This window comes from Phoca vitulina, unplaced genomic scaffold, assembly GCF_004348235.1.
Source record: "Phoca vitulina isolate PV1807 unplaced genomic scaffold, GSC_HSeal_1.0 scaffold16, whole genome shotgun sequence".
Taxonomy (NCBI): Eukaryota; Metazoa; Chordata; class Mammalia; order Carnivora; family Phocidae; genus Phoca; species Phoca vitulina.
In genome coordinates this window covers 26,451,331-26,460,404 of record NW_022589719.1, presented here as the reverse complement: position 1 = coordinate 26,460,404, position 9,074 = coordinate 26,451,331, and positions in this window count along the sequence as shown.

Here is a 9,074-nt window from a genome sequence, read left to right as displayed (position 1 = left end):
CATTTGTATTTCCCTGATGGCAAGTGATATAGAGCATTTTTTCATGTGTCTGTTGGCCATTTGTGTGTCTTCTTTGGAGAAGTGTCCGTTCATGTCTTCTGCCCATTTCTTGACTGGATTATTTGTTTTTTGGGTTGAAAACAGTTTTTCAAATTCTCTTTCACTCTCCTGCAGGTTTGGGTCTTCCCTCCTTGAAGAGCATCTCTTCCCCTAGGTAAACTGTGAAAGGGATCAATGCAGTACCATCCTTTTGATGGCAACTTAAAAACACAGATGCTATTTAGCTGCAATAGCTGGGATCAGTTAACCATTCCTGGCTTAATTTGCCCCATTAATAAAAAGGAGCCAACGATATATGAGAAGGCAGAAGAGTGGACCTGAAGATGAATTGAGAGTCCTTTCCTGTCAATCCTATGAACTTTTATACCATACCTTCTCTCATATATTAAGGATTTCAGCAAATGATAGTTGAGTGCCTCCTTTTAGTAAATGGTGTTGGGGAAACTGAATAGCCACATACAAAAGAATGAAGTTAGACCCTTACTTTACACCATATACAAAAATGAACTCAAGATGAATCAAAGACCTAAGTATAAGAGCTAAAACTACAAACACTGAGAAGAAAACTTAGGGGGAACTTCATGATGTTGGATTTGGCAATGACTTTTTGGATGTGACACCAAGAAGACAGGGGACAAAGGAAAAAAAAAAACAGATAAACTGGACTTTGTCAAATTAAAAACTTTCAGGTATGAAAACACACTATCAAGAGCAAAGAGGCAACCCTCAGAATGGGCAAAAATATTTGCAAATCATATATCTGATAAGAGATTAGTATCTAGAATATATAAAGAACATGTGCAATTCAACAACCAATTTTAAAATGAGCAAAGGACTTGAATGGACATTTCTCCAAAGAAGATATACAAATGGCCCAAAAGATGTTCAACATCACTAATCATTAGAGTCATGCAAATCAAAACCACAATGAGATACCACTTCACACCCATTAGAATGGTCATCAAAAAAGAAAAACAGAAGTGAAAATAAGAAGTGTTGGCATGGATGTGGAAAAATTGAAACCCTTATGCATTACTGGTGGGAATGTAGATAGCGCAGCCGCTGCGAGAAACAGCAAGTGGTTCCTCAAAAAGTTAAACAGACTTGCCGTATGATCCAGCAATTCCACTCCTAAGTATATACCCAAGAGAATTTAAACAATGACTTGAACAAATGTTTGTACATCAATATTCATAACAACATTGTTCACAACAGCCAACATATGAAAACAATGTAAATGTCCATCAACAGATGAATGGATAGAGAAAATGTGGTATCTACATACAATAGAATACTACTCAGCCTTAAAAAAGAAGGAAGTCCTGCCATTTGCAACAACATGGATAAACCTAGAGAACCTTATGCTGAGTGAAATAAGCCAGTGCTGGAAGGACAAATACTGCATGATTCCACATATATGATGAGGTATCCAACACAGTCAAACTCAGAACGGCAGAGAATACAATAGTGGTTTCCAGGGACTGGAGGGTAGGAGAAATGGGGAGCTGTTATTTGATGAGTATATTTGAAATTCTATTCATACTGGAAAGGAAATAATTACCTTTCAGCTTTCTGTCCAGTATCTCTGACACAGGGAATTAGTCATGTTATCGAAATCAATGTCTCCAGTGTTTTCCATAGCACTTGATACATTTTAACATTGCACTTTACTTACTACATTATTCACTTATTTATTATATTCAAAGTTTATGGTCTCCTCCTCCATTAGTATATAAACTCCACAAAAGCAAAGACTTTTTGCCTCTTTCCTTCATGGATAAAACTTCCTGACTACTAGAGCAGTGCCTGGCATACAATAGCCCCCCCAATAAATAATTGATGGAATTAATGAATAAACTATTTTAGATTATGTCTATAGTGAAAATACAAAGCAACAAGTGGGGGCGCCTGGTGGCTCATTCAGTTAAGCGACCGGCTCTTCATTTCGGCTCAGATCATGATCTCAGGGTCATGGGATTGAGCCCCACATAGGGCTTCATGCTCAGCAGAGTCTGCTTGAAGTTCTCGCTCCCTCTCCCTCTGCCCTTCCCTTGGCTCACTCTCTCTCTCTCTTTCTCTCTCTAAAATAATAAATAAATAAGATATTTTTTTTAAAAAAAAGCAACAGATGTAGACAGGCCATTTTTACAATACCCTTTTTGGGGGTTTTAAGATCCAAAGAAACTGTCTCAATAGTTCATTTTTGCTTTTGTTTCCCTTGCCTTTGGAGACGTGTCTAATAAGAAGTTGCTGCAGCCGAGGTAAGAGGTTCCTGCCTGTGTTCTCCCCTAGGATTTTGATGGATTCTTACTTTGTTGGTGGGAACGCAAGCTGGTACAGCCACTCTGGAAACAAGTATAGAGGTTCCTCAAGAAGCTAAAAATAGAGCTACCCTACAACCCAGCAATTGCACTACTAGGTATTTACCTCAAAGATACAAATGTAGTGAAAAGAAGGTGGGGGGATGGGGCAACTGGTTGATGGGCATTAAGGAGGGCACATGGTGTGATGAGCACTGAGTGTTACATGCAACTGATGAATTACTGAACTCTACATCTGAAACTAAGGAGGTACTATATGTTGGTTAATTGAATTTAAATAAAAATTAACTAATTAATTTAATCCAAAGAAATAAATTTCCTAAAAGGTTTGAATTAGAAAGAGTTCAGATATTCATCCTATTACAAGAAAAAAATGCACTTTTTGTTATTGCTGTTGATATCTTTTTTTTTTGTCTTTGCACTATTTTGCTTTAAATAAGGATAAAGATAAGTTGAGAAAAAGAAGAAGACACAACGTTCTTTTCCACAATTTCCAGAATAGTTCATGGTTTTTGAAGAAGAGTTGAGTGCAAACAGCTGAGACCATCTTTCTCAATAGGATTCAGAGAATGAAGCATACAGTGTCCATGAAGCATCTTGGTCTCCACGAACAACCCAGCAGATGCACCCCAGGGAAGCAGGCAGGCTACTTTCCTTTCAACTTCTATCAGCTTTACCCAATTTCTCAGGTGATTTATCCTCCTCACTCTATATCTAAGTAAGGTTCAGGAGAAAATATTCTTTGAGGTTTGAATTCAGCCTCAGGCAAAATGAGATTCAGAGCCTAGGGTTGTCTTACCTTCTTTGAACTCCATTACCAAGAAAATATTTTAGCCAAAATGCCTCATCCTATTTTTGCCCTCTACCCCTGTTGCTGCCAAAAAGGTATGGGAGACCCATGGTGGGTGACGATGTTGGGGCTTGTGCTACTCTGTTCTTGTGGTCACGTGCACATCGCTGTGAGGAACGCACTTTCCCTTCCTTGAAGGTTAAACCAGTAAGACGTGAGGAAGGGGGCAGAGAAAGAAATATGAGAAGTATTTTATCTGTCCTCTATTGATCTCCATGACAAAAAAAAAAGAATGTTTTTGTGGTTGTTGTTGATCGTAGCTGAAGCGCTACCACTCTCCTGGATGACACCCACACCCACACACAAAAGTAAATATATAAATGTACACTCAAACCGAAGGACCAAGATTGTGTGCTATGTGGGTTATACTCCACAATTCTACCCTACACCCACACCCTTTTGTGCTAATATAGTTAATTTGGCTTCAGATCTACATTTTAAATTAATATATATGAAAATGGAAATCACAATTAAAATATTGGTATTGTCTCTCCCGGTTTTATTGAGATATAATTGACATATAATACTGTGTAGGTTTAAGGTGTGCAATGTGATGATTTCATGCACATATGTGCGGTGAAGTGTTCACCACAATGATGTTGGTTAACACATCCTTCACCTCACATCATTGCCATTTTGTTGTTGTTATTGTTTTTATGGTGCAAACATTTAAGATTTACTCTCATAGCAACTTTCATGCATATGATATAGTACTGTTAACTATAGTCACCATGTTGTTCATTGGATTCCAAACTTACTCAGCTTATATTGGAAAGTTTGTGCCCTTTGACCAACATCTTCCCATTTTCCCAACCCCCAGCCTCTGGTAACCATCAATTTACTCTCTGTTTCCATGAGTTTGACTTTTTAGATTCCACATAAAAGTGAGGTTGTACAGCATTTGTCTTTCTCTGTCTGATTTATTTCACTTAGCATAATACCTTCTAGGTCCATCCATGTGGTTACAAAAAGTGAGATTTTTTCCTTTTTTATGCCAGAATAATATTCCCATGTGTGTGCGCCACATTTTTTTTATCCATCCATCTGTCCATAGACACTTAGGTTGTTTCCATGTTTGGGCTATTGTGAATAATGCTGCAATAAACATGGGAATGTGGCTATCTCTTAAATATCCCAATTTCATTTTCTTTGGATAAAATACCCAGAAGTGGAATTGCTGGTTCACATGGTAGTTCTATTTTTAATCTTTTGAGGAACCTCCCTACCGTTTTCCCTTGCGGTCGTACCAATTTACATTCCCACCAACAGTGCACAAGGATTCCCTTTTCTCCACATCCTTACCAGTGTTGGTTATCTCTTGCCTTCTTGAGAGTAGCCACTCTAACAAGTGTGAGGCAGTCTCTCATTGTGGTTTTGATTCACATTTCCCTTATGGTTAGCGACACTGAGCATCACTATGTACCTGTTTTCATGTACCTGTTGTCCATTTGTATGTTTTCTTTGGGAAAACACCTATTCAGGTCCTCTACCCATTTTTAATCGGATTGTTTGTTTTATTGCTATCGAGTTGTATGAGTTCTTTATATATTTTGGATACTAACCCCTAATCAGACACATGATTTGTCAGTAGTTTCTCCCATTCATAGGTTACCTTCTCATTTTGCTGATCATTTCTTTTGCTGGGCAGAAGCTTTTTAGTCTGATATGGGCTCACTTGTTGATTTTTGCTTTTTGCCTTTGCTTCAAAAGGCCCTGGCTGTCATCATACACCCTTGGGGCTACAGAGTCTCTTCATGGGCATGTGCACAGTAGTGAAGGCTGGTGACAAGAGTCAGGCTGTAAGCATGTAAGTACACAGATGGAGGGGCTAACCTTGACTGTACACATGGCAGTGGGGGTCAGCTGCAGGGGTCTAAGCTGGAATTTTGCATTCAAGCAGCCACAGAGACCTGGGCTGGCTGCTGGTACAGAGAGGGCAGGGGCAAAGAAGTGGGAGGGACTCAGGTGGCTGGCAAGTGCAAACACAAAAGCCCGTTGGGTGAAAACCAGTGACCTCTGGACGGAGTCTATGACTATGCTGGCTGTTGGTTTCTTCAGTGGTCAAAGCTTCTGGATTCCTCTGCAGAACAGGTCACTGGGAACTATGGTCACTTTCACTGTGTACTGATGCTGGTAGGCCCTACTCTTCTTCCTCGTTCACAGCCATCTCTGGGTAGGTAAAACCAAGTGAGCCCTTTGTGCCTTGCCCTGAAAGCCTGAAGACACTGGTCATTCACTCCAAGGAGGGGAACTCTTTCTAGGTGGTGAACTCCCTCTTGGCACTGAGTGGTGACAGCATGGGGGATGGAATGATGCAGGCAAAATGAAGCTGTTTTTCTTTCCCTATTTGTGGGACTATTCTCAGATTTTGTTGTTGTTGTTCCACTGTGTGGTTGAAGTTTCTCAAGTGTATTCATGAGTTCTCCCAGGGCTGTTTTGTTCATAGATAGTTGCCTAATTATTGGTTTTTGTGGGGTCTCCTACACTGCCATCTTGGTGACACCACTTTTTGAGATACTAAGTGATGAGATGAATATAGCACTTTGGTCTCTTGACGTGGTGAGTTAAATGGATCCATTCAGAGTCTGGAGGTCTGCTTTCTTCATCTTTTTTATATCATTTTTGGTAGATTGAGACCAAAGTCTAACAGCTGAAAACTTATTCCAAAACCCAGTGCCTAAAAAAAATACACACTTAGAAGCTGAAAGGGATAAAAAGAAACAGTCTCCCATATTACCAACTGGATTTTATTACCCAGGATTCTCTAGAGATACAGAACCAACAGGATATATGTATGTGCATATATATATATATATATAGAGAGAGAGAGAGAGAGAAAGAGAGAGAGAGATTTTTCTTAAGCCACTTTATGGTGGTTTATGATGGTGAAACTATCACTACATCTATACTGTATATTTAAAATTTGTTAAGAGGGTTGATCCTATGTTAAATATTCTTATCACAAAATAATAATAATAAAGAGGGTGATAGGAAACTTTTGGAGGTGATCTGCTTATGACATAGAAGATTTATCACAAGTAATTGGCTCATGCAGATCTTCATATGGAAGCTAAAACAATCCAGCGGACCCAGAAGAGCATGGGTGTGATTCAGTCTGAAGCCTGAGAACCAGGGAAGCCATCAGTGTGAATCCCAGTTCAAGTACAGAAGAAAACTGCTGTCCCAGCTCAAGCAGTCAGGCAGAAAAGTGGGAATGAATTCTCCCTTCCTCTGTCTACTGTTCTATTCAAGCCTTCAATGAATTGGATGATGCCGACCCATTTGGGGGAGGGCAACTTGCTTTATAGGGCTCACTGATTCAAATGCAAATATCTTCTGGAAACATCCTCACAGATATGCCAGAAATAATGTTTAGCCAAATATCTGGGCACCCTGTGACCCAGTCAAAATTGATACATAAAATCAACCTTCAGAGGATTCTAGTTCCTAAAAGATTATGTGTAGAGTCTATTTTCCAAAATGAGACCTATCAAGAACAAGACAAGGATGTCCACTCTTGCCACTTTTATTCAACATAGTACTGGAAGTCCTAGCCCAGAGAAGAAAAAGAAATAAAAGGCATACAAATCAGTAAGGAAGAAGTTACACTGTCACTATTTGCAAATGACATGATACTGTATGAGAAAACCCAAAGACTCAAAAAAAAAAAAAAAAAATAGAACTAATAAATAAATTCAGTAAAGTTGCAGGATACAAAATTAATATACAGAAATCTGTTGTGCTTCTATACACTAATAATGAAGTAGCATAAAGAGAAATTAAGAAAACAATCCCGTTTATAATTGCAACAAAAATAATAAAATGCCTAAGAATAAATTTGGCCAAGGAGGTGAAAGACTTATGCTCTGAAAATTATAAGACATTGATGAAAGAGATTGAAGACAATACAAACAAATGGAAAGATATACCATGCTTGTGGACTGGAAGAATTAAGATTGTTAAAACATCCACACTACCCAAAGCAATCTATAGATTTAATGTGATCCCTATCAAAATATCAATAGCATTTTTCACAGAACTAGAACAAATAATACTAAAATTTGTTTGGAACCACAAAAGACCCCAAATAGCCAAAGCAAACTTGAGAAAGAAGAACAAAGCTGGAGGTATCACAAACCTAGATTTCAAGATATATTACAAAGCTGTGGTAATTAAAACAGTATGGTGGTGGCACAAAAACAGACACATAGATCAATGGAACAGTATAAAAAGCCCTACACGTACATGGTCAGTTAATCTATAAAAAAGGAGGCAAGAATATACAATGGGGAAAAAATGGTCTCTTCAACAAATGGCGTTGGGAAAACTGGACAGCCAGATGAAAAGAATGAAACTGGACCACTTTCTTACACCATAAACAAAAATGAATTCAAAATGGATTAAAGACCTAAATGTGAGACCTGAAACCATAAAACTCCTAGAAGAAAACATAGGCAGTAATTTACTTGACATCAGCCATGGAAACATTTTTCTAGATATGTTTCCTCAAGCAAGGGAAACAAAAGCAAAAATAAACTATTGGGGCTACACCAAAATAAACAGCTTTTGCACAGAGAAGGAAACCATCAACAAAACAAAAAGGCAACCTACTAAATGGGAGAAGATATTTGCAAATGATATATCCAATAAGAGAATAATATCCAAAATATATGAAGAATTTATGCAACTCAACACACACACACAAAAACAAATAATCTGATTAAAATGGGAAGAGAATCTGAATAGACATTTTTCCAAAGAAGACATACAGATGGCCAACAGACACATGAAAATATGCTTGACATTACTCATCATCATGGAAATGCAAACCAAAACTACAGAGAGATATCACCTCACACTTCACACCTGTTCTAGTCAGAATAGCTAGAATCAAAAAGACAAGAAAGAACAAGTGTTGACAAGGATGTGGAGAAAAAGGAACCCTCATGCACTGTTGGTGGGAATGCAAATTGGTGCAGCCACTGTGGAAAACAATTTGGAGGTTCTTCAAAAAATTAAAAATAGAAATACCATACGATCTAAAAATTCCACCACTGGATATTTAACCAAAGAAAATGAAAACACTAATTCAAAAAGATATGTGCACCCTTATGTTTATTGTAGCATTATTTACAATAGCCAAGATATGGAAGTAACCCGTGTTCATCAATAGATGAATGGATAAAGAAGAAGTGGTATATATACACAATGGAATTTTACTCAGCCATAAAAAACAATGAAATTTTGCCATTTGTGACAACATGAATGGACTTAGAGGACATTATGCTAAGTGAAATAGGTCAGGGAAAGACAAATGCTATATGACTTCACTTATACATGGAATCTAAAAAACAAAACAAAAAACAGACCCAAAGGGGCGCCTGGGTGGCTCAGTCATTAAGCATCTGCCTTTGACTCAGGTCATGATCCCAGGGTCCTGGGATCGAGCCCTGCATCGGGCTCCCTGCTCTGCGGGAAGCCTGCTTCTCCCTCTCCCACTCCCCCTGCTTGTGTTCCCTCTCTCTCTGTGTCTCTCTCTGTCAAATAAATAAATAAAATCTTTAAAAAAAAAAAAAAAACAGACTCAAATACAGAGAACAAATTGGTGGTTGCCAGAGGGGAGGTGGGTGGGGGATGGGCAAAATAGATAAAGGTGATTAAGAGGTACAAACTTCCAGTTTTAAAATAAAGTAGTCACAGAGATGAAATTATAGCACAGAGAATGTAGTCAATAATATTGTAATAATGTTGCATGGTGACCGATGGTGGCTACGCTTATCATGGGTGAGCCCTGAGTAATGTATAGAATTGTCAAATCACTGTGTCATACACCTGAAACTAAT